At 39.6% G+C, this 27,347-nt stretch overlaps 1 long non-coding RNA gene across 1 annotated transcript; it reads left to right on the forward strand.

Annotated features, from left to right (window-relative positions):
• The first annotated feature begins 11,765 nt into the window (after nt 1-11,765).
• Nucleotides 11,766-25,743, forward strand: LOC115230753. The gene is made up of 3 exons (XR_003883460.2): nt 11,766-11,899; nt 19,628-19,722; nt 25,336-25,743. It is a non-coding gene; the product is annotated as an uncharacterized LOC115230753 (long non-coding RNA).
• Nucleotides 25,744-27,347: the final 1,604 nt, after the last annotated feature.

Raw genomic sequence — 27,347 nt, forward strand, 5'->3', positions numbered from 1 at the left:
TTAATATGATAACAAAGTGGGTCCCCACACAGATTGAAGCTCATGACCTTCACCTGCGAAGGGGAAGGAGAGGCGGCGAGTTGGCAGAATTGTTAGCAACACCGGGCTTAAATGCTTAGCGTTATTTTGCCCATGTCTACGTTCTGAGTTCAAATTTCCCCGAGGTTGACTTTGCCTTTCATCCCTCCGGGGTCGATAAACTAAGTGTTAGTGAAACAGTAGGGTCGATGTAATCAACTAGTCCCCTCCTTGCAAATTTCAGGCTTTGTACCTTAAGGTAGAAAGGATTATTTTTAATTATTTCCTGTTGTTTTTTAATTTACCATTTGTATGTTATTATTTTACATTATTTGTTCCATATTTTCTTTAATCTTCGTCATCTATCTTGCATTGAATTTACGCATTGCGTTTGCATATATGCATACATACGTGTATATAATTACATATGTATACCTTTGCACACATCATCTACACACAAATGTATATATGTATGTATTTTTATTTCGTGATTTCTTCCAATAGAAAAAGAATCACTTTCTAACCTAGATCTATGGCTCCTTCATTGGAATTTCAACATCAGCAACAATATATTTTTGCATGGATTTGTGTATATGTGCAGGATTTGGAGTCAGTGTGTGTGCAGATTTGTTCATTTGTTTAATATATGTATTCTCATGCATATAGAGACATACACTTATATACTTCAATGATAAACTTCTGGAAAGTTTTACAGATTTTTACAGTTTCAGAGAGAGCTTGTCTCTCTGTAGTCTTCGAATCAGCTGTAGTCTTCGAAGAAGTGAGTCTGGTGATGTGCCGAGCAATTGTTGAGAAACAAAACTGTAATGTCAGCGGTGCAGGAACATAGGAGGAACCTAGTTTCAATGTGGTTGGACTACAAGAAAGTCATCTTTTCCTTTTGAACGGCACTTTGTAACATAATTTCTAGGTAACTAAAAAGTTTTAAACTTCGTATACTGGTAGAATGTATTTATAAAACATCATTTTCTCTTGGCTTTATTAAGAATTTTCTATAGGTTGTAACATATTCCATCTAAAATTTCTTGCATTTCGGCAATTTTAACCAATCAATTACCTCCATTGACGTAAATAACATTCTGTGCATAATGAATATGTCCCTCCTTTAAGAAACAGATTGGGTTTATTTACATTTGTGTAAACCACTTGTGAGACGCTCTAATTGTTGTCAAAAACCGTTAAAGGGTGGACTAGGATGCCGTGGCTAATGATGCGCAGAAATGCGCTGAGGTTAAGGCATCTGTGGCTCCATCTGGATGATGAACGGGTGTGGTCTCCGTTGGCGAAACAGATGTTTCCCAAGTTCACCAGTTTTGGTGGACGGGAAGCCTGGTATAATCGCAGATCGAAGTTGGGTTCATGGTACACGGAGTGTCTAGTTGTAATGCCTTGTCATCCGAAAATGTATAATCATCATCAAATTTTTAATTGACCCCAAATGTATTATTATGTAAAATCATTCGTGATTGTTTTGTCCATAGTTGTTGAACCGAAATGGTGACCAAAGAAAAAGCAGTTGGCTTTTTGGCCCTCGACTGATGTAAATCGTGTCCCTCTCGCCTGCCTCGCTCGCCACTCACGCCTGAAATAAATCGCTGTATAAACTTACACCTCTTGTCTGACCGTCATTTCAACTACTGCTTTCGTCTGTCCAGTTTTACTGATTACGACCACAGTCCTTTTCAGGGCTATTTCAAGTCTGATCTGAATGCGATAACAGTCCTTTTTAGGACTATTCTTGGATCGGATCTAATTGCGACAACAGTCCTGTTAACGGCTACCCTCGGATCAGACCAGAAGTAGTGGCCAAGAATCATACCCGCTACAATTGGTGACCCCGACGTGATAGGAAGCGAACAGCATATCAAGAATCAGCATGGACACGCCAAAACCAACAACAGAGGCCGATATACCAACCACGCAAGCAGCTTTAACCATGAAGGTCACGGTTTTTTGGTCCAACGACCCAGCCCTGTGGTTCGTCCACATAGAAGCACAATTCGCCGCGAATAGAATCAAGCACGACTCTGCAAAACTCACGCACATCATTGGGTCAGTCCCACCAGAAGTATTGGCTGAGGTGAGAGACCTAGTCATGGCACCGCCAGGCACGGTGTCGTACGAAGCTTTCCGCAAGGAATTAATAATGCGAACTACTGCATCACAGCAGAGACGACTCAACCAACTCGTGTCTGCAGAAGAGTTGGGGGACTGAAAACCGTCCCAACTGCTGTGTAGAATGAGACAGCGGATGGAGGAAAATGTGTGAAAATGTGCCACACCCTAGCGGTTGAGGGAACCTGTGGAAGAGGTAGACCCAGGAAAACCTGGGATGAGGTGGTGAGGCATGACCTTCGCTCTTTAGGTCTCACCAAGGTAATGACCAGAGACCGAGACCTTTGGAAGTATGCTGTGCGTGAGAAGACCTGGCAGGACAAGTGAGACCATAACCCGTGTCCTCTACCTGGGACGTAGTCTCTACCATGGCCTCTACCTGTGAAGACCTGTTGAGGCAAGTGAAAACCAAAATCAAAATCGAAATCGATGAACATCAATGGAATTTGTAGTTATGATACCAGTGCCGGTGGCACGTAAGAGATTCATCCGAACATGGCCGTAGCCAGCGCCGCCCTGACTGGCCTCCGATCGTGGCCGTTGCCAGCCTCGCCTTGCCTCCGTGCCGGTGGCATGTAAAAAGCACCATCCGTGTATGGCCATTTGCCAGCCTCGTCTGGCACCTGTGTCGGTTGCATGTAAAAAGCACCCACAACACTCACGGAGTGGTTGGCATTAGGAAGGGCATCCAGCTGTAGAAACACTGCCAGATTTGACTGGGCCTGGTGCAGCCTTCTTTAAAATAGGCTTGAAATTTCGTTGAACTCAGAACATGAAGACGGACTAAATACCTATTTCTTTATTGCTCACAAGGGGCTAAACATAGAGGGGACAAACAAGTACAGAGAAACGGATTAAGTCAATTACATCGACTCCAGTGCGTCACTGGTACTTAATTTATCGACCCCGAAAGGATGAAAGGCAAAGTCGACCTCGGCTGAATTTGAACTCAGAACGCAGCGGCAGACAAAATACTGCTAAGCATTTCACCAGGCGTGCTAACCATTCTGCCAGCTCGCCTCCTTTATACCAGCTTGCCGCTTTGACTGCCAGGGTTTCAGATTTGGCCCAAAATGACACTAAGCGTATCTGAACACAAAACGTAAGAAATTCTTATTTAATCATTTATATTTATTTACGTCGTACTTTTTAATAATAAATATTTTTATGCATCAGGAAGACTTCCTTGTGCGATTCAACGACTGGTCAGGTTGGGTAACATTCTTGGCATATCTTATGAAATAGAAATTTAAGTTGGGTCAATGAACAAGAATAATAATTTGCTTACCTGTTTATCTTGCATTGAATTTACGCATTGCGTTTGCATATATGCATACATACGTGTATATAATTACATATGTATACCTTTACACACATCACCTACACACAAATGTATATATGTATGTATTTTCATTTCGTGATTTCTTCCAATAGAAAAAGAATCACTTTCTAACCTAGATCTATGGCTTCTTCATTGGAATTTCAACATCAGCAACAATATATTTTTGCATGGATTTGTGTATATGTGCAGGATTTGGAGTCAGTGTGTGTGCAGATTCATTTATTTGTTTAATATATGTATTCTCATGCATATAGAGACATGCACTTATATACTTCAATGATAAACTTCTGGAAAGTTTCACAGAGTTTTACAGTTTCAGAGAGGGCTTGTCTCTGTAGTCTTCAAATCAGCTTTCTCCTTTGTGGTTTTGAGGAAACTAATTTCTCAAGATTACTACTTAGGCTGTGTGTTACATATCACTGTGCCCCAATAATTACGAGTACAAATCTGAGCTTCTAATCTGGATAGAGTAACTGAAGATTTCTCAATAGATACCATAGGTATTTTAGTATTCGATTACCTTTATGTTACCTTTATGTTAACATCTGCTAGATAGCTGATTTACACAACAGTTTCTTTTCACAATCCCAAATCATAATGACAGGTCTATTCCGTTTATATTTTACTGAAATCTTCACTGGGGCATTCCACCTGTACTCCTTTTCATTATGAGTAGCTATGGCTTCTACCACACCGTGGTTCTTATTTCTTTGCAATCAGAGTAATCCTTTCAACGGATCTCAATTTACCGTGTCTTAGCGACAACTTCATGTCACATGCTAGATAACACCATAAAGATATTTTCAGACAACTGCTTTTCACATTCTACCAGTATACGAAGTTTAAAACTTTTTATTTACCTAGAAATTATGTTACAAAGTGCCGGTCAAAAGGAAAGATCCCAAGAAAGCCTTTGATTCTGTCCTCAACTCATGAATGCTAGAAGCCCTTCGATTTGCTAGCGTTCCAGTGGGCATAGTCAAAGCCATTGCTCACCTGACTTTATCGTGGGCCACCATCTTAAGACTAAATACGAGTGTTTGTATTACCACTGATAAAATAAGGTATCACAGAGGTATAGTCCAAAGGGCAATGTCTCTGTGATGCTGTTTATACTTTGTGTAAATCCCTCGTCATTCATGTTAAGGATGTCTGAAGGGTATCCGACTGGTTCACAAGGAAACAGAAATACCAAAATTACACACTGCTTCATTGTGGATGAATTGAAACTGTAACTCAAGAATATGCATGAGATGAAAAAGAGCCTTGAGCAGAAAACAACATTTTCAAAGGATATAGGGTCAGGGTTATTTTCTATTGGCAAAAAATCTTCAAATAAAACTGAATAATGACATACATAAATACATACATACATGCATACATGCATACATACATACATACATACATACATACATAAATAATACATACATACATACATACATAAATACATACATACATACATAAATACTACATACGTACATACATACTACATGCATACATACATACATACATACATACATACATACATAAATACTTACAAACATAAATACATACATATAACATACATACATACATACATAAATACTTACAACATACATACATACATACATACATACATACATACATACATACATACATACATATGTGCAGTCACCGGAAGTACTTGCACGGACACCGGAAATACATCTGCCATCACCAGAGAAAACAAAGCAACTACCCCCAGCGACTTGCCTGACCTTTCATTGGACAATAGCTACCTACCTGCCATTCTATTGGACACTGGCTAAACATCACTGCTGATATTTTTGTATAAATAGACATCATAAATCGCTGTAAAGGCAGTTGGCTTTTTGGCACATGATATACTGCGTGAGTTATTTATCTGTCTGTTTTTGAATATTTTGAGTACGAATCTGTAAGAGTTGAACTTTTGTTGAAAATTGTTGTTTTTGAACGTCTGGTGTTTAACCAGAAAAATATTGTTATTCCCCTCCGTAAGGAGGGGAAAGTGCGACACATTGTAACACAACAAAACAAAAAAATATATATATTGTCTGAAAAAATGTTTGAAACATTCTTTGACGAAGGTTCGCCTTCTAGAGAAAATGTAGTAGGTTCGCCTACATTGAAATTTGTGAAAAATACGTCTTCAAAAGAAAATGTAATGGATTCGCCCAAATTGAAAGTTGTTGAAGGTCCGCCTTCTGGTAAAGCTGTGAAAACAGACAAAGTTAGGGAAGGTTCGCCTTCCAAAGGAGGAAAAAGTGAAACAAAAACTTACAACTTTGCAGCCGCCGCAGGAAGAAAAACTGAAGAAAAAAAAATGGAAGAGATCGACTACGAGATTTATAAAACCATGTTCACAATGGAGGGGAACAATATAAAAGCAACCCTCCCACAAGACATTAAAAACAGTACTCAAAAAAGAATAATAATAAATAAATCATATATTATAAAAGAACAGAAAATAGATAAAGTGACGAAGGAACAAGCGGAAAAATGCCTTCAACCAATATGGCGCGATGTAGACTACGTGACGTGGGGGAAAAGGTACACCACAATAGCGGTGTACTTCAAAGAGGAAGAAATGGCTAAAAAGCATTCACTAACCCCGATAAAAACCAGCGACATCATCCTTCTACCTTCATATTTGGGGCGAAGGACATCCAAAATACGGATAGAAGATATCACCCAGAAATAGAGGTGAAGTGGTTACTTCCAGCCCTATTAATAGGGCTGGAAAAGAAAATAAATGTAATAAAAATCACTAAAATACAAAAAGAAAACTGGAGAGGCCAGACGCTGCAAATAACAGTACAGGCGGCCCCAGAAACTCTGGAGGAGGTCCCGGAGAACATCAATTTCGACGAGGAAATTAACTTGCGGGTGGTGGTGGAGGGGCGAAAGCCGAGATGCTACGAGTGTGGCGAAAAGGGCCACATCCGTATGGAATGCCCCACCCGCAAGAAAGAGGAAGAAAAAAGAAGGGCAGAAGAAGAGGAGAAGAAGAGAAAAGAGACGGAGGGAACAAAACAGAAGGAAGATGAAAATGCCTTCACACTGGTGAGGCAAAAGAAAAAAAGAAAGAACGATGACGTAAACCCACCCATCCCAAGTACAAACAAAAAGAAAACAAACACACAGGGGGGGAAAATCTACCCCACCGAACCACGGTTCCCCACAAAAAGAAAAAAAAGAGAAGACTCCCCCCAGCCCAACCCGAACCACCCCCACCCCAGTGCTGAAATTCCCTCCCCTCCCAAACTACTCCCCGTGTTCCCCCCATCATACTCCCCGCTGTCCTCCATCACCCCCACTAGCCCCCCCCCCCAAAGAAAATAATAGAATTCGTCTCTATAAACAAAGCAAATGACAGGTTAACAAAACAAATGGACAATATCCCAACGGCACACAAAATCCAGACACATTGGGTACTCCCTAAAAATGTCGAGGTTTACAAAATCGACAGGATGAATTATAATATTATAAGAGAGGAATACCCGGGGGACATTAATGGTCCGCGACTCGACCTTCACGAGTCACTATACAAAGCGGACTTCCCCCCACGACCAACAGAAAAGAAAAACAACTAAAAGGTCGGTAAGGTCTCGTATTTATGTAGGGTGTATAGATGTACATGGCCTGATGTCGAACTGGAAGCAAGGGCGCCTCCTAAATGACATCAGGTCACGAGATTTAGATGTTGTTGTTGCCACAGAAACCTGGTTAAAAGGGCCAAGAGATCTGCTCCCGCTGCTCGACGGTTACGAGGGAATTATCTCTCCGAGCTGTTCGTCCGGCGGAAGCGGGGTGTTGGTCCTGTGTAAAAAGAACCGGGTTTCTGAGAAAAAGTTGATTTTTTCAGATCCAGAAGGTAGGCTGGTCGTCGTTGATTTGACGTTCAGTAGTCGTAAGACAATCAGGCTGGTTGCGATTTACGCACCCTACAAGATTGGGGAACAAAGTGATTATTTTCGGAACCTTGGAAAGTTTCTGAGTACATCGCACCCTTTAGTAATTTTAGGAGATTTCAACACAATCTGCGATGCGCGGGTAGACTGTGAAATTTCAAGCCTATTTTAAATAAAAGCAAGGGGAAAAGTAGTATATGTTATAAGGGACCCCAAAATACTTAGGACATAATATATAAACCAAACAAATACACAAGTACCATGCTCAGGAATAAACAATGCCAACAGTATCATTAAAACTATTTAGACAATGAGGAATTAAGGCGGTTGGGGTGTTGTGTGTGGAAATGGTGCGAAAGCTTTATAAAATAGGAGTGTGAAATTAGAAGGCAATGAAAGGAATTGATTCCTTTGGAAGAATTAGGGAGGGTATTAAGGATGATAATTACGGTTAAGAGGAGGTAATGACTCAAAAAGTGACCTAAATTGGGAGATTCATCATCATCGTTTAACATCCGCTTTCCATGCTAGCATGGATTGGACGGTTCAACTCGGGTCTGGGAAGTTAGAAGGCTGCACCAGGCCCAGTCAGATCTGGCAGTGTTTCTACAGCTGGATGCCCTTCCTAATGCCAACCACTCCGTGAGTGTAGTGGGTGCTTTTTACATGCCACCGACACAGGTGCCAGACGAGGCTGGCAAACGGCCATGCACGGAGAGTGCTTTTTACATGCCACCGCCACAAAGGCCAGGCAAGGCTGGCAACGGCCACGATCGGATGGTGTTTGTTACATGCCACCGGCACGGAGGCCAGTCAGGGCGCGCTGGCTACGGCCACGTTCGGATGGATCTCTTACGTGCCACCGGCACTGGTATCATAACTACAAATTCCATTGATGTTGATCGATTTCGATTTTGATTTTGGTTTTCACTTGCCTCAACAGGTCTTCACAGGTAGAGGCCACGGTAGAGACTACGTTCCAGGTAGAGGACACGGGTTATGGTCTCACTTGTCCTGCCGGGTCTTCTCACGCACAGCATACTTTCAAAGGTCTCGGTCTCTGGTCATTACCTTGGTGAGACCTAAAGAGCGAAGGTTGTGCCTCACCACCTCATCCCAGGTTTTCCTGGGTCTACCTCTTCCACAGGTTCCCTCAACCGCTAGGGTGTGGCACATTTTCACACAACTATCTTCATCCCTTCTTACCACGTGTCCATACTAGCGCAGACGTCTCTCTTGCACACCACAACTGATGCTTCTTAGGTCCAACTATTCTCTCAAGGTACTTACACTCTGTCGGCTATGAACACTGACATTACACATCCATCGGAGCATACTGGCTTCATTTCTTGCGAGCTTACGCATGTCCTCAGCAGTCACGGCCCATGTTTCACTGCCATGTAGCATGGCTGTTCGTACACATGCTTCATACAGTCTGCCTTTTACTCTGAGCGAGAGGCCTTTTGTCACCAGCAGAGGTAAGAGCTCTCTAAACTTTGCCCGGGCTATTCTTACTCTAGCAGTTACACTTGCAGCACACCCGACCCCGCTACTGACTTGATCATCTCGGTGACGGAAGCTATCAACTATTTCTAGTTTTTCTCCCCGGAATGTTGCGGTTGGGGTGTGTGTGTGTATGGAAATGGTGCAAAAGCTTTATAAAATAGGAGTGTGAAAATAGAAGGCAATGAAAGGAATTGATTCCGTTGGAAGAATTAGGGAAGGTATTAAGGATGATAATTACGGTAATGACTAGAAAAGTGACCTAAATTGGGAGATTATAAGACGCAAGTCTAACTTCTGAACTAACATCGAAAGCACCTAAGCAGTGAGCTGACTAGGCAATTAAACAGCTAATTGGCTAAACATTCCCTAAGTCAGTCAGTCCAGTGGTCATATAAGTATAAGTATATATCCGCAGATTAATCAAATGATTACAAATGTAATACTTGCTAATTGGTATTTTTATTATTAAGTGTGAGAGCAGTGCAAGTCATCAAAGTGACAGTGGGGTAAAATATATGAAGCCCAATATACCCGTCATGACTACCTGTCCGATAAGGGTACACCAGGCACATGCATCAGAACCATATGTGCGCGACATGGTGATCTCATACCAAGATAAACATTGCATGACCTTGCAGGTGGGGCCCATTAGAATTTTCTTCAGGTTGAGTAATCCATCCCACCGAAAAAGTCCCTGAATAAGGGTTGTTTAGGATGTTGAACGAAACCCCATGTTTTCGGAGTGAATTATTCAAACCCAAAGGATCCCTTTCAACACATGGCTATGATGCTCCCCCACTACGTCTGCTCATGATCAGAGATGCACATATCATCAGCCACTAAGGGACATGCTCAACGGGTTAAGGTCAAACAACTGACAAGCAAATCTGTGGTATTGAGCAGAATATTTGCTGTAGCCCATCTTTTATACCAAGACAAAACAATGCACATGATAACACTTCCAATCAGTTAAGATCAGAAGCCATTATTATTATTATTATTATTATTAGCTTTGTATTTGTACAAGTTGGCTCCAAGTCTCACCCAGAGACCTCAAGAGACAACAAGTTAGAAATTCATGTTGGTGTTATGCCTAGGGTGTCATATATTTGGTTTTGTACAGAGTATTGTTCTAGAGAATGTCTGTCAAAACAAAAGTAAATTAGAGGTTTGTTTTAAAAGTAATTTGATTAGAAGATGATTGTCTGATGTTAAGATGACAGTAAAAGGTGATTGCTGTTACATACATTTCAAAGTAATTTGACACTGTTTACGGATTAATAAAATTTGGGGATTACATAGACAATATTTACGCAAGATATGGGCAGTTCCTATGAGCAGTATTTTTTAATTTCATCTATTTTTGGATTTCCTGACATCTGAGCCATCAGCCCTTTTTGCTATCATTCTTAGGGCGCTCACAACAACAGGTCTTGTTTTAGTCTTGAGGTTTCACATTTTTCCAATTACTCTTTCAAGATCTTTATACTTGCTCAGTTTTTGGTAGGTCTTGACAGATACATACATGCCTACACACACGCGTACACATCCACACATGCGTACAAATGAATCCATATACACATCTATATAGGCACAAGGAAAAATGAAGGGTGGAAGGTAGAGTACATAAAAAAATTATTATGTGTAAAAAAATAATATATCTTTAAACCAAACTCTCTATAACATATATATATAAATATATGACAAAATAAAAGTAAAAGGTATAATGAGATAAAAAACTTGTGCGTGGACATAATATAGAAAGCAAGTTCTATCTGTAGTCTTTTGAGGACCAAAAACGTAACAAAAATTTGGTCACATATGGGCATGACCCGAAAAGTTCTGTCCTTGAGTTTAGACATGTAGCAGGGTCTAAACTGCTTTTCCAGATAAGCCATCATTCCATGTCACATAGACACAAAAACCACAATGCAAAAACAGCAGTTCATGCAGGAATAAAAAATTGTGCCTGCTAAATGGAGCTTGCATGTCCAAGACCTTCATCTACGAAGCTACCGTGGACTCTATACCCACTAAAGACACCATTTCGACAAAGAAATATGTAGGCCTTACAGAGGGTAATTTCAAGGCCAGGTTCAATAACCACACCTTGAGTTTTAGGCACTGGGACAAAAGTAAAGCGACAAAATTATCCAATCATATATGGTCATTAAAAGATAAAGGTGTCAGTTACAACATCCATTGGAAGATTTTTGCCCTACACCAACGGCAGCGGAAAGTGCCGGACAGATAGACAATGCAAAGTGTGTGTATGGAGAAATTTATTAATTAACTATAATTGCCGATCAAAATTTGCTGCTTTATTTTGAATGAAATAACAGCTGCTGCAGAGCAGAACCTTCCAGCACAGTTCACTTGCATCTAGCGTCTCTGACAATCCCTTGCTCCCACTCCGTTGGTTGCTTTTAGATTCACTCTGCCAGTGTAACCTATTTGTGCTTTTTGCAAGTAATATGCGACTCTTTAATGGAACGTTACATGAATATTGAACTACCAAACACGCTCACTCACTCACTCACACACACATACACACACACACACATATACACACAAACATACATACATGCTAACCAGCACAATTTAAATCATATTGCAATGAAAAACGAAATGTAAATGCATATAACAATACGCTGACCCACAAAGTGATATTCCCACTCTTACCATTGCACGACCACCTCTCCCGATTGGCTGGTCGATACAAAAGCAAGAACAACATCAACAAAAAGCTACGAAACAAACAATAGACTTCTTTTTGCTTGACCCGTCCCTGTCTTTTCGATTTCGTTTTGCTACTAAACTTCCTCGTTCCTAAAAGCACATATCTGATGATATATAAAGAGAGGTGAACACACCCTGGCGCAGCTTTCATAGACATCCACTGCTGTATCTGACGAAACATTCCGTCTGGAAGAGAACCAAAGTTTCCAGTCGCCAGAGTAACTTTCCCTTTGCCAACCATTATAAGGTAATTTATTTATCCTAAATATACATTCCTGTCCCTTTCCATTTTATTCTTTGATCCCGTATGTTTATTTTTTGTTGTTGTTGTTGTTTGTAGGAAAGCATAGGAGTATTAGGGACGTGTGTGTGTGTGGGGGGGTGTATGTGTGTGATTAGGGCTTTGCATTCATGATCGTAAGATTGCAGTTTCGATTTCTGGACTGGGCGAGGCGTTGTGGTCTTTATCAAAACATTGCCTTTCATGTTTGTCGGATCCACTCAGGTGAGAAACAAAGGGTAATCCTGCAATGGACTGCCGTCACGTAAGGGAAGGGTGTGCGAGTGTGTGTGTGTGTAGGGGAGACAGATCGTTTGTGCATATGTCTTGTGAAAGATATTTTATCTTTTTCACATATGCACACTCTCAACACATACACATATATGTATTTGTGTGTGTGAGTATGTATTTATATATGCACACACACGTGGACGCATATGCAGACACACACCCATCTGTCTACACAGAGGACTGGTTTGGAACAGAGATAAGTGAAGAATGTCACAAATAAGATGGACAAGGCAAATGAAACTGGCTGAAGGTGAAAATGTCTGACCAGAGGTCGCTGATGGAAACCTTTCATAAGCAAAGACTAATTCAGAACTTGGTGCCACATTCAGACATTTGAGGGGTGAAACGCTTGTTATCTTGAAAAACCTGATAGTGGTACGAAAGGCTTCTGACATTGTGATCGGTTCAAAAGAAGGGCTCGCAATACCCTTGAATAGCTTCCCCAATTTCTGCAAGGGTCCAAACCTTTCTGATGCTTCTTCCACTTATATGTATATGATATACTTCATCAGACCCGTGCTTCATTCTGCCCAAGTCAAGTCACTGAAACTGATGAAAGTATTTGCGAATATATTTTGCAACACAGTTTTATATTGAATCAAAAACCCCAACGGTTTAATGATTTGTATTTCTTTTAATAATGATAATTATTTTAATATCAATTAATTAGTTCGTAAGGCGGCGAGTTGCAGAATTGTTAGCAACACACCGGCTTAAATGCTTAGCGTTATTTTGCCCATGTCTACGTTCTGAGTTCAAATTTCCCCGAGGTTGACTTTGCTTTCATCCCTCCGGGGTCGATAAACTAAGTGTTAGTGAAACATTAGGGTCGATGTAATCAACTAGTCCCCTCCTTGCAATTTCAGGCTTTGTACCTTAAGGTAGAAGGATTATTTTAATTATTTGCTGTCGTTTTTTAATTTACCATTTGTATGTTATTATTTTACATTATTGTTCCATATTTTCTTTAATCTTCGTCGTCGTCCACCTCCTCCTCCTCTCCTTCCTCTTCGCAGGTGTAGGTCATAAGCTTCAATCTGTGTGGGGACCCACTTTGTTTTCATATTAATTCACTTACTGCTACACTCATATATTTGTCTTCCTAGCGTTCTCTTTCTTCCTTTCCCCACTCTCTTTTGCTGCTAATTGCTGGTCTGTCTGTCTGTCTATCTATCTATTTATATCTATCTATCTACCTATGTATGTATTTATTTATGTATGTATGTATGTATGTATGTATGTATGTATGTATGTATGTATGTATGTATGTATGTGTGTATTTATGTATGTATGTATGTATGTATGTGTGTATTTATGTAAGTATGTATGTACTTATGTATGTACGTATGTATGTATGTATGTATGTATGCATGTATGTATGTATGTATGTATGTATGTATGCATGTATGTATGTATGTATGTATGTATGTGTATTTATGTATGTATGTATGTATGTATGTATGTATGTGTGTATTTATGTATGTATGTATGTATGTATGTATGTATGTATGTATGTATGTATGTATGTATGTGTGTATTTATGTATGTATGTATGTATGTATGTATGTATGTATGTATGTATGTGTGTATTTATATATGTATGTATGTATGTACTTATGTATGTATGTATGTATGTATGTATGTATGTATGAATGTATGTATGTATGTATGTATGCATGCATGCATGTATGTATGTATGTATGTATGTATGTATGTATGTATGTATGTATGTATGTATGTGTGTATTTATGTATGTATGTACTTATGTATGTATGTATGTATGTATGTATGTATGTATGTATGCATGCATGCATGTATGTATGTATGTATGTATGTATTTATGTATGTAGGCTCAGATGGTTGGTCATCTGGTCAGGATGAAGGATTCAAGGATGCCAAAACAACTCTTTTATGGAGAGTTAGCTAAAGGAGAATGACCTCCACATAAACTAAAAAAGAGGTATAAGGACTTGCTGAAGGTTTCCTTAAGAGATGGTTGCATCTCTCGTGACACATAGGAAGACATAGCTATTGATCGTAGCAGGTGGAGAAGGATTGTGCATGGGGAGACAGCCACTTTTGAGAAATCTCGAGTTGCACATGAGAAAGTAAGGAGGGATGTCAGGAAGGGCATCGCTGTTACACTTCCAGAAGGGAAGGGTCTTCCTTTGATTCTGACATACAATGTCTGTGCAAGACCCTGCCTCAGTAAAGCTGGACTCATGAGTCATCTTCGTAGTCATAAAGCAAGACAGATGATTGACAACCCGGCCACTGGTGGTGGTGTAACACACCATACTAATCATATCTGTCGGGCATGTGGAAGAGAGTGTAATTCGGCAGGAGGACTTAAACGACATGCAAAGGTACATGAAGCCCAGTTACAACTACAACCGGCTATTACCGGTAAAGGTTTCAGTTGCCTTTCCTGTACAAGACATTGTAGATCTTTAGCTGGGCTAAAAAGTCACATTCGATCACAGCACCAGTAACAGTTAAGCTTCGTGCAATGGCCATACTCGATAACGAGGGAAACCATAATGTAATGTATGTATATGTATATATAAACTTACTTGGAAATGGATGCGTGGCGTTCAATCAAATAATAATATAAATGATATATATATATATATATATATATATATATATATATATATATATATATATATATATATATATGTATATATGTATATATATGGGTACATGAAAACAGTTGGGTACGCAAACAACGAGAGAAACAAATATATATATACTAGCATTAAACCCGTCGTTGCGGTCATAGTGCTAGTGCATGTATATATATGTATGTATATGTGTACATATTACATGTACATCTATATATATACATCTACACATAAAATACAAAATACAAAGTTATATCTTGATATCGCTAGTGATAACAATACTCAAAATATATAACAGACTGGAATTGTTAGCCCGTCTCTTGTAATTTTGATCAATTGTATCTTGTCCTCCCTCTTGTATAGAAGTGTGGCTACAATCCAGCCTACCACTACTTTTGGTGGGGGGATGCATTTTTAATTTTTTTCCTGGACGTCCTACGTCCCAGATATAAAACTAGAAGTAAAATATTTCCACTTTGCAAATTCGAGTCGAGTACTCCCTTGCACGCTCCGTTGACTCGAACCTTGCTTCTATTGTGGCGAATTTACCGCCTCTGATTAGATACGTTTCATAGTCGCACCAAGACACTTTTCGAAGGTGATTTCCTTCATGTTTTCAAATCTTTTTTCTCTACATTGTATACTTTATAGACAATAGTCTTTTCTTTAATTTAATTTTTTATTCCATTTCTGCACACTAATTTTATTTTTAATTTATTCCCATTCATGTGAAGCAACTTATTCAAGTTCAAATCATTGATGCAATTTTATACCAATTGCTATTTTTACTTTTGTTTTGTTACTTTAGTTTGATTTTTATTATTACTTACTACATATAATTCAATTGTTATTATTATTTTTATTGTTAAAGTGAAAGTATCTGACATAAAATAGAGAAACGTTTTTGTTTCACTTTTAACACGTAATACTGAAATAGTGGAGAAGATATGATATTGCTATGGGCTCGCCCTAGGCAAAAAGTTCAACATCTTTTTAGCCGATTACACTCCCCGGACCCTAAGTAAGGCATGTGTAAAATTTGAATGGAATTGGTTGTGTAGTTCTCAAGTTTTAGGGAAACACACAGACAAACAGACAGACACACATTCTCAGTTTTATATATATCAAGATATATATTAATTAATTTAGGGTAGCAAAAAATTCAATAGAAATTATTTTGCCACCAGCGGTCTAGTGAGAAAGAGGAAATAGTCAGAGACTATGAATAAATTCAACAACAATTGAGGAACGGCTACAATAGGCCGTTCGACCCACTAGAAATAGCAGCCAGGGCTCTAACCGCAAATAGTAGTAATTCCGAAATCAAAGGAAAAATTAAAAAGACATTTACCCTGTTCTGCTTTAGACAATGCATTGTTTCGGCGTTTTTTAATGGTAAACCAGCCTGATTAAATTAAATTAAACTTAATCAAGTCAATCTTCCAAAAGGCCAACGCGCTCATCAGTAAAGGAGCCAGAAGGGACAGAAATTACACGAGGCAGCTACCTTCATGCCTAGGTAATATCTGACCTAAAATCTTCAAAATCATCGTACTCGTGCCAACTTTTGAAATGTAAGGAATGGGTTTTACACACACACACACACAGAACATCTTTATTTCACACCTTATAATGTGCCTCAGCATGGCCGCAGCTCTGAGCTGAAACTAGAAAAAATATATATATATATATATTTATATTTAAAATTTATAAGTTTAAATTATTTAAATAATTTTTTAATTTTAACTTTAATTTAAATATTTTAATTTGGAATTTTATATTTTTATATTTTATTTTTTTGGATTAATTTTATTTCTATGTTTGGCTTATGATTTTCACGTTTGATTTGCCTAATAGTGGTTTTATCTCTAATTTAATATAATATATATTTATACTATAAAATTGGATTTAATCCTAAATCTAATTTTTTCCCTGTAAGTTTGGATTTGCTCCCTAATATTATTATTATATATATATATATATATATATATATAGTACGTTTAAATATTTGTTGTGCAAGATTTTTTATATATATATATATATGTAAGAGAATAAAGTGTACGTATGCCGCTATCATTAGCTACTACACGCATTTTTTTCTCTCCTTGTTTTTTTCTGTGTATCTTTCTGTCAAAGAGCATAGGCTTGAAATGTAAAAGACTTTTTCTATTCCTGAGCACTATACTAATACATTTGTTTGTTTGTACTCCACCTGCCGTCGTCTTTTGTTTATTTTCGTAAACTTTCCCTTTATATATATATATCAAATAAAATATAAAATGGGACAAGAACGCAAAATATTCGGACAACTAGGTAATACAAAAAGGGACAACAAAACATCCAGATAGGCGATACAAAAAAACAAGGACAGGTCATTTGAAGCCTTTTATCCTCAGTCAAGAAACAGATCATCCTCGCAATTTCGGCTGATTAAAATTGAGATTCCTCCAATCTGGCTAGCCCCAAGGAAAAACTAAGCTAAGAGATTCCTTGGAAAAAAGCATCAAATGTATACGAAAACAAGGACGGAAAAAAGACGATTTACACGAATAAAATACAAAAATAGAATAAAAATAATAATAATAATAATAAATAATAACAGGACATAACAACAGGTGTCTTTCAACTGGGAACAAATTGAATTCAGCTGGCATGTGTGGATATGAAGCCTTACAGCAGAGGGAAGAATATCGATGTGCAGTGACCATGGTCAGACGCAAAAGGGCTAGCAGTCTGGCCTATAGGGCACGTTAGAAGAAGAGAGAGAAGAAAAGAGAACAAAAGAATTAAGGAGGGGGAGAAGAAGAAGAGAGCAAGAGCGAGAGAGGTTGTAGAAGCAGATAGACAGAAGAATCAAGGAGTGGCGAGAGAAAAAGAGAGACAGGGACATAGTGAAGTGAAAAATGAGTAAAAGGCAAAGAAATGTGTGAGAGATGGGGGGGGGAGAAAGATAGAATGAAGCTGGAAAGGTTGAAAAAGTCGTACAAAATTTAGTGGTCGCTATATATATATATATATATATATTATATATATATATATATATATATATATATATATATATATATATATATACAAACTGTAGTTGTGTGAGTGTCTGTCCCCTTCGATTTAGATTCCTAACTACTCCCACATTTTGCGGTGCAGTTTAATTAACCAAATTCGGGTATCTTATAGTCGTGATTCATATCGAGCCCGTCTGAGTATTAGCGCGCGTCTACGATGAGTCTACGATTTAAAAAATAATTTAACACCATTTTTTTATTCCATTTTAATGCATAATTTTTCGTGTGTCGATGGCGGCGGAGTTGGCGTCCATGGTCCCACCTGCACCTGTTTGCTTCTCCCCCTTCTTCCCTCCCTCGTGAAGCTGTGGGGAAGGGAGTGTAAGGAAATCAACGTCGTAAAGCGTTGTCAAGGAGACCAGCGTTCTTTTAGAACAACGACTTCATGGCTTGAAGACACCAAAACAAAAATGGCTAAGAAAGCCCGAATTTATAAGGGAAGTAACTCTCTAAAAATGCTTATATAGTTATTTCCCTTACAAACCCGAGCATCGCCGGGCGATACTGCTAGTCTATATATATATATATATATATATATATATATATTATATACATAATAAAATACAAAAGGGAACAAGAGCGCAAAACATCCGGACAACTAGATGATACAAAAAGGGACAATCTCAAGATTAATCAGCTGAAATTGCGAGGATGATCCGATCAACGGAACAGCCTACTCGGGAAATTAACGGGCAAGTGGCTGAGCACTCCACAGACATGTGTACGCTTAACATAGTTCTCTGCGAGATTCAGCATAACACAGAGTGTGACAAGGCTGGCCCTTTGAAATACAAGTACAACAGAAACAAAGAGTGAGTGAAAGTTGTGATGAAAGAGTACAGCAGGGGTTGCCACCATCCCCTGCTGGAGCCTCGTGGAGCTTTAGGCGTTTTCGTTCAATGAACACTCTAACGCCCGGTCTGGGAATGGAAACCGCAAGTCCACTGTCCTAACCACTGGGCCATTGCACCTCCACTACACACACACACACACACACACACACATATATATATAAGTTTGAATGGAAAGAGGTTGTTCTTTCCCAGGGATATATTTTATCAAAGTGTACACTGGTTTAGCTCTATATCGATTAACGATACTGGAAATTGTAGATGCAAATATGATCCAATGTTTATCGTTGGTTCTTCTTCGATATTCGTACCTTACACTTTTGAAATTCCGGATCTTTTCCTTTTGAACGGCACATGTTAGGGTTAGGGTTAGGGGTGGGGAAAGGGTATCTTTTTTCTTCGCAAATGTAAATAAACCCAATCTGTTTCTTAAACGAGGGACATATTCATACAGCACAGAATGTTTTCACCCCAAATGGAGGTCAGCGATTGGTTAAAATTGCCGAAATGCTTGAAATTAAAGTGGAAATATGTTACAACATAGAGAATTTTCTCAAGAAAGCCAAGAAAAAATGATGTTTTATAAACACATTCTACCAGTATACGAAGTTTAAAAGTATTTAGTTAACTAGAAATTGTGTTGACATGTGCCGTTCAAAAGGAAAAGATCCGGAATTCCAGTTGCCGTTATAGATGTTTTCACCTTTTCTTTATTGGAGGGAAAAAAATTTATTACAATACAAAAAAGAAAATGGAGAATACATACACGGATTAATCAATTTATTTATATGATAGTCAATTCATATACATATCATACACTCTGCTTCTAAGAAATTACTATTCACGCTATTTTTGCTCTTCTTTCAGGTGAAGTTTTGAATATGTTTCTAGTTGCACGCCTTGCTCTTCAAGTAGCTGCACGTGCAGTAGTACGCTATGCTCCAAGGATAGTCGCTTCGCACGTAAGTGTTTATTTCAGTTGTTGTTTTGCTGTATAATCTGTGATAGTTACACTACGGAATAAGGTGTAGATATTTCCGTCTGCTGCAGAAGTACGATTGGAAATCACGGTTATTTCAGTCTCCATTATTCTGATCCCTTTACAACATGAGTATCTCTCTACTTCCAATGATGTTGAGTGGACGGACACTGCTTGGCCCCATTCGAAACGGATCGTACTCACACTTGGGTAGTTGTTTTATTCTGTTGTTCCTACTCAACTGCTGGGCCTGGATGCACATTCATCCATCCATCGATGCTCTCGATGTTGGGGGTTGACTTGATTTCTCTTCTGTGGGTCTTATGAATAGCAAAGGACCACGTTTCGGACTTCTCCCACTACAGGACATAGACCGCTTCGCTCAACAAACAAACAAACAAACAAATAAGCAGCAGCAGTAGCAATAACAATAACGACAAGAACAACGAAATGAACTGAGCAACAATCTGGTGCAACGGCTTGGAACAGCACTAAACTTCCCTTTGCTAGTGCTACCAAGTCCTCTCTTCAGAGAGTATAAGGTGTATGCATCTCTAAGTCGTCCGGGAGGCGGAGTCGCCATGATGGTTCGGAAAAATCTGGATCTTGCAATACGGATGTTCTTCCTGATCCAGAAAGTAAGTCGGTGGTACTGATCGCGACTGACATCGAAGGGCATAGTTTGTCTATGCCCCGATTGGAGCAGGAGGACCAGGTTTCTTCAGGCATCTGGAACTTTCCTGGGAATGTTCCACTCCTTAGTATTAGTGGAAGATTAGAATGGATTTTAGACGTATGGTGGGACTTTGTGGCTTAGCAGATAGGGGAGGAGGGTGAGAAAGACCCGCAAACTTGCCCAATGATTCCAACTGTCTGACAGGTATCGACTGAATTTCCTTTATGTGCCAGTGTAGAGCTGGTTAAACCACATCGGATCATGCAGATCGTATTGCGATAGGGTATCCTTCAGATACGGATAGAATAGGTTTTCTACAATTGAAAATAGTCAACTACATAGACCACAATCGAGCCACATAGGCTTCATAGACATGGATCCGGTTACCGGAAGCTGAACGCGCCTTCGTCGGTGCACAGAGATTTCAGAGACCGGATTAGCGAATTAGTTAAGCCGTTGACAGAGGCAATCGTCAACTATAAATAGTGGTTCACCCTGAAAAGGACCATCAGAACAGACTTGCAAAGGAATTGCAGTTGAAAGAAACAGAGTAAAAGTAGATCTAGTGAGGAAGTTAGATGAGGCTTTTAGAAAAGGCATCGCAACCGAAGTGTTCGCAGAGAGATTGGCCCTCGGCACATTCTTCAACGTGAAATATGAAGGTTCTCATAAGCATTAAAGAACATGGATCTTTTCGGTTTGAATGGCAGTTTTTAAAAATAATTTCCAAGTAACTAAACACTCTTAAACTTCGTATACTGGTAGAATGTGTTTATAAAACATCTTTTTCTCTTGGTTTTATTGAGAAAATTCTATAGTTTGTAAGATATTTTTTTTTCTTCAATTTCTGCAATTTCAACCAATCAATGACATCTATTGAGGTGAAAACATTCCGTGCTGTATGAATATGTCCCTCGTTTAAGAAACAGACTGGGTTTATTTACATTTCTGAAGAAAAAAAAGATATCCTTCCCCCCACCCCTAACCCTAACTCTAAAACAGATTGAAATGCAATAGATTGATACTAGGGTCATAATTATGGGTGACAATTTCATATGACACCGCTAGAAAAAACTGCCGAAAAGATCCAAGAACATTTCTATGCTAACGCTTCTTCTGTCAAAAAAAAAAAGTTGTGCAAATGCTGCACCCAAGACGTCAAAGTTGCCACTGAATCTACAGAAAGAAATAATGGGAACTTAAGGATAAAAGAAGCAGTTTTAATTAACAAGTGTAGCTCGCATATTTAAAACATATCCGACTTAAACAAAGCACTTTTAGAGAAAACAGCCATTCATACACACACTACAAAGCAGAGACATCATTTATCAACAACTTTTCTCTGTAGATTCCCAGAGAACAGGTTCTGACCCTAAAATGTTGAAATACCAGATAATAGAACTAACCTTCAACCTGTATGTTTAATGTCTTAACTTGCTTTGTTTAGACTTTAAAAAATTATTAAAATTATCAACAGGATAATCCTGAGATCATCCTGAGACAAGTACATACATTATAGGCACAGGAGTGGGTGTGTGGCAAGAAGCTTACTTACTAACCTCGTGGTCCCGGGTTCAGTCCACTGCGCGGCACCTTGGGCAAGTGTATTCTACTATAGCCTTGGGCTGACCAAAGTCTTGTGAGTGGATTTGGTAGACGGAAACTGAAAGAATCCCGTCGCATACATATATATATATGTGTGTGTGTGTGTGTGTGTGTGTTTGTCCTCCACCATCGTTTGACAACCGAAGTTGGTGTGTTTATGTACCCGTAACTTAGGGGTTCGGCAACAGAGACCGACAGAATAAGTACTAGGCTTACAAGGAATAAGTCCTGCATGGCCGCAGTCAAATGACTGAAAAATGCAGAAGAATATGTAATTTACGCAGTTGATATATAAACAGGGCTAGATTAGCTGTCTTTCAGTATGTTACGAAATGTGAATATCTTCTCTTGCACTTTCGGGGTGCAAGAAGCAATCACCTTCCGTTGCTTTAATATCCAGATTCTTACCAGTCAGAAACAACAAGACGCAGACGTAAAATATATATATATACTTTATTCTCTTATGACAGTAACAAATAAGTGGTATATCTGGGTATCCCTTTGGTATAGATGTGTCAGAGCTGAACTTTATCGCTGTAGAATTTACAATGTTCAAATGCTAACGACACAACCATGATGGCGTCCGGAACAGGGAGAAGATGTGGTCTGCAACAATTTGGTTAAAGTCTTCAGCCGACTGCTATCAAATACGGACAGAGAGAAAATATACGTCCGTTGCCTTCAGCCGCTGTGCCTCAAGTCACTGCTTGCTGCTGCTAGTGGTCAAACGTTTTACGCCCCCCTTGCCTCTTTTCTAAGGGTCGCTTTTTCCTAGCCAATCAGCTAATTCCACGATAGCAATATTCCCTCTTCTGGTGATGAAAACACGCGCGAATCAGAAAAGGGCGTTGCGCGCGCGCGCTGTTGTATAGCGTCACTACAAAGGCTCCCCCACAAGTGCGTAGCACGACACAAAATTCCTTGTAGTGACTTTAAAACTCAAGGTGGATACCAGATAACCAAATAGCACACAATATAATAAAAATGGCAAAATTTACATCATACATAAGAAATTCACCAAAAGGAAAAAATACTCAAAATGAGCAAAAATCAAAAGTGCATGCGTGAATAAGAATAGAGCCTTCCGCTGAAAGGAGCGGAGGGAAAGCAAAACTCACAGTTAATGAACCTAGGCGAAGTAAAATCCAACTCCTCTAAAGGTAGTTGATCCTGCGAAATAGCAGTTAAGTCAATTACTGCAGGAGAGGAAATGGAATCGACAGATAGATCGCCAGTAACACAAAGGCAGACAGTGCAAGCATGCTGGTGTGATGCGCGAGACAGATAATTTTCTCTGTTAATTACGTGACCAACAGGGGTCTAACAGGGAAAAATAATTACGCCTAAACATGGGCGCAGCGCATGGGAACATCCGACGTTCTATGAGTCGGGAAAAGAATTAAGCTAACGCAAAGGTGTTGCAAAAACAAGGCAGTACACGTGCAAAGCAAGGGTGCATGAATGCAATAGGGCTTGCCAGACCGAAAAACAGCAATGAATATGCCAGTGGTTAATGTAGTAAGGCTGAGCTGCCAGCCAGTGCTTGAGCGATTATATGCCTCGTTCGTACAGGAACAAAAGCGTGACATGCTGGCGCGTTATAATGGACAAACAACCCTCTCTATGTATACGTGACCGACCTAGGGTCTTACAGAAATTAGGTGTGTCCACAAAGGCAAATTAGCATGGAAAAACAAGCGAGAAAAGCATGTGTGACGTATGTATGTGAGAGAGATAGCATTTATGTGTGTGTACGTGTGTTCGACAAAAATACAACAAGGTGAATGCGAGCAAAAAAAATAAAAATACAGCGCATAGGAAAAAGTCTCTCAGGGCTATTTCAGACAAGATGGAGTTATTTTTACCAGTCCGTAATAGCCTGATACACAATAGCAGTTCGTTCTGTAACAGAATGTTGAAATCACAAATGCAGATGCCGATTGAACACATATCGTGTAGCGGTTGTAGCTTCGATGCTGTGACAGGTTAAATCGTTACAGAAGAATCTCGCAGATAGACTGTGCTGTTAATCCTTGGTGTGCTATGCACAAACAGCGTGTACGCTAAAGTTCCGCGAGTTGCTATGTACATCTTGTGGAGGTCGACGGTGTTGAAAGGCGACGGTGGTGGAGGCGACTGTATTGGACTTGAGACACATTGTTCTTAGTGGTGATGGCGACGAAGATAACGACGACGTGAAGTTGAAAGACGACGATGGCAAAGAAAAAGCATCGATGATATGAATGCGTCCGTCATTATTGTTGAAGAATAAGAAAGGCTCCTTCTATAACTGTTTGAGGTGGCCGGAAACAAATCGTCGAAAGATGAATGCGTAGAGTTTATCGTGTTCAGACCTGGCAGAAAAACTGGATTTTTTTTTTGTTGTTAAGTGATCTCTGGTTTGAGACCAGAATCACGTCGGGGGTCACCAGTGTTACGACCAGTGAAATATCTTCTCTTGCACTTTCGGGGTGCAAGAAGCAATCACCTTCCGTTGCTTTAATATCCAGATTCTTACCAGTCAGAAACAACAAGACGCAGACGTAAAATATATATATATACTTTATTCTCTTATGACAGTAACAAATAAGTGGTATATCTGGGTATCCCTTTGGTATAGATGTGTCAGAGCTGAACTTTATCGCTGTAGAATTTACAATGTTCAAATGCTAACGACACACCAAGATGGGCGTCCGGAACAGGGAGAATGTGGTCTGCAACAATTGGTTAAAGTCTTCAGCGGACTGCTATCAAATACGGACAGAGAAAATATACGTCCGTTGCCTTCAGCCGCTGTGCCTCAAGTCACTGCTTGCTGCTGCTAGTGGTCAAACGTTTTACGCTCCCCTTGCCTCTTTTCTAAGGGTCGCTTTTTCCTAGCCAATCAGCTAATTCCACGGTAGCAATATTCCCTCTTCTGGTAATAAAAACACGCGCGAATCAGAAAAGGGCGTTGCGCGCGCGCGCTGTTGTATAGCGTCACTACAAGTAGATTAATGGAAAACACTAATCGCTATTAGAAGATTACTGTAGTCTCATCAGAGGAGTCTACATTATTATGACTAATCACAAGGAAATCTATTTATATACTCATCAGTTACAGTAATTACAGAAATCTGTGGCTGCTAATTCGCATATTGTATGTGTTAGTACCTTAAATGTCAGTGGCCTGTCAACAGGGCCTGTCATTCATACGGTACCAAGGGATTATATAATACACGTAACCTGTATAGTAGCTTTCTATCTTCATAGGGGAGGGAGATAATTCAAAGTTTCCCTTTAGAGATGTTGATTCTCTCTTTTTATTTCTTTCAGTTGGGGCTCATGGCAATCGAATACGCGGTTGAAAGAAAAGACGAAGAGGAAAGTGAAGATGAATGCAGTGAGGATAGCAGAAAGAAGAAAGGAAAGAAAGAAAAAAAAAGAAAAGAAACCAAAATCTTAATTTAGGATGAGGAATCGAGAGAAAGCTTCGAGCTTTGCCTCACTGTATTTGTTTTCATTCTCTTCAAGCACACACACACACACACACACACACATGCACACACACACACATGCAACACAACACACATGCACACACACACACATGCACACACACACACACACACAAACATACGCAAACACACACACACAGACTTATTCAGACATTATCACATCGAGCTACACACATACAGCTTTTTTTTCTTTTTTTTACCTAACCACAGTCTCAAGAACAAATTAAATCTTAACAAATAATGAAGACGTAATGTAATTAGCATCTAAAAAGTATGAATTAATCGATTCATCGCTGTGTTGTTGTTTTTGTCGTCCAATCTACAAAAGCTGCGGTCATAAAAGTAATGATACTTCCCAAATATTACAGCCTTCACGAGGTTGGGGCCATTTATCTTTGACTTAGCTTCCCTCACTCCTCTGATCTACTCCTTCTCAATTTTCACTTTCATTTCTGTAGTTAGTACTCTGTCAGATTTATATACTCCTACATACTTATAACTCTCTCCTTCTTTCACTGATTTTAATGTCTGGTCATCTGGTAATTGGATGCCTTCGTGTTGACTACCTGTCCCCTTCTCGTGACTAATATTACGCAATTATCTGTGCCAAATTCCTTGCTTGTATCTTTTCTGAAGAGTCTTACAGTCTGTATTAAAGAATAAATCTCTTTCACTTTTAATAAAAAAGCTTCAAGTTATCCATTGAGAGCAAATGGTTAATTTTTCTCTTACTATTTCTCATCATCATCATCATCATCATCATCATCATCATCCTCATCATCATCATCATCATCATCATCATCATCATCATCATCATCATTTTCTTCTTTCAATTTTGTTTCCCATTTCTTGCTGAGTGGCTTCCAACACCTAGTGCAAAGAACTCACTGTATTCCTTGGTAGGTCATTAAATAAACACACCAGATTGTTTATTTACAAAGTCATGTGACAGAAAAAGGGAAGACAGAGAAAAATGGGGAAAAAAGGAAAAAGGAAAAAAAAAAAACAGTGTCTGGTTTGGTCCAGATCTTCAGCTGGAGAAGAACTGAGAATAGGTGACGAACATGGAGATCAATGTCACGAAGAAATGGGTTAAGACAAAGCTATCCCTGAAGGGTCTGGCAAAGTGACAAATGCACACATCGTCTCCGTCATATATTATCACCTGACCCCCGTGCCTTACCCAAATCCATCTCGGACCAAACTGGAGTGCGCGTGCTTCTGCTTTCTGTGGAAGGAACGTGTTCCACTTGTCAGGTGCTCTGTTCGCTGTCAACACTCACTGAATGGAGGGCCGGGTTTGCAGTGGCTGCTGATGTGCAGACATGCACTGAGGCTGCGACATCTCCAGAGCTTCCTAGACGGTGAGCAGGGGTGGTCACCGTTTGTCAGACACGATTTCCCACAGCTCGTCTCTTGTCTCAGCTGCAGTCCTGGATCAAGCATAGACCCAGGCAGGCTGGGGGTACTGCTGGTGGTGGTGGTGTTGGAGGTGCTAGTGGTTCTTGTGGTGCTAGTGGTGTTAGTGGTGGTGTTGTTGGTTGTGCTACTGGTGATAGTGGTGGTGTTGATGGTGCTTATTGTGTTGGCGTTGCTAGTGGTGGTGGTGTTGGTGGTAGTGCTAGTGTGCCAATGGTGCTTGTGGTGTTGTGGTGCTGTTGGTAATAGTAGTGGTGGTGTGGTGCTAGTGGCTCTCCACCACTAGCAGCCCACAGTCAGCCCTATGGGGTGGTATTACACATGAATGACATGACAGGACATGACATACAGGACAGGACATGACAGGACATGACAGGACATGACAGGACATGACGGACATGACATGCATGACAG

Source organism: Octopus sinensis, unplaced genomic scaffold (genome assembly GCF_006345805.1).
Source record: "Octopus sinensis unplaced genomic scaffold, ASM634580v1 Contig16318, whole genome shotgun sequence".
NCBI lineage: Eukaryota > Metazoa > Mollusca > Cephalopoda > Octopoda > Octopodidae > Octopus > Octopus sinensis.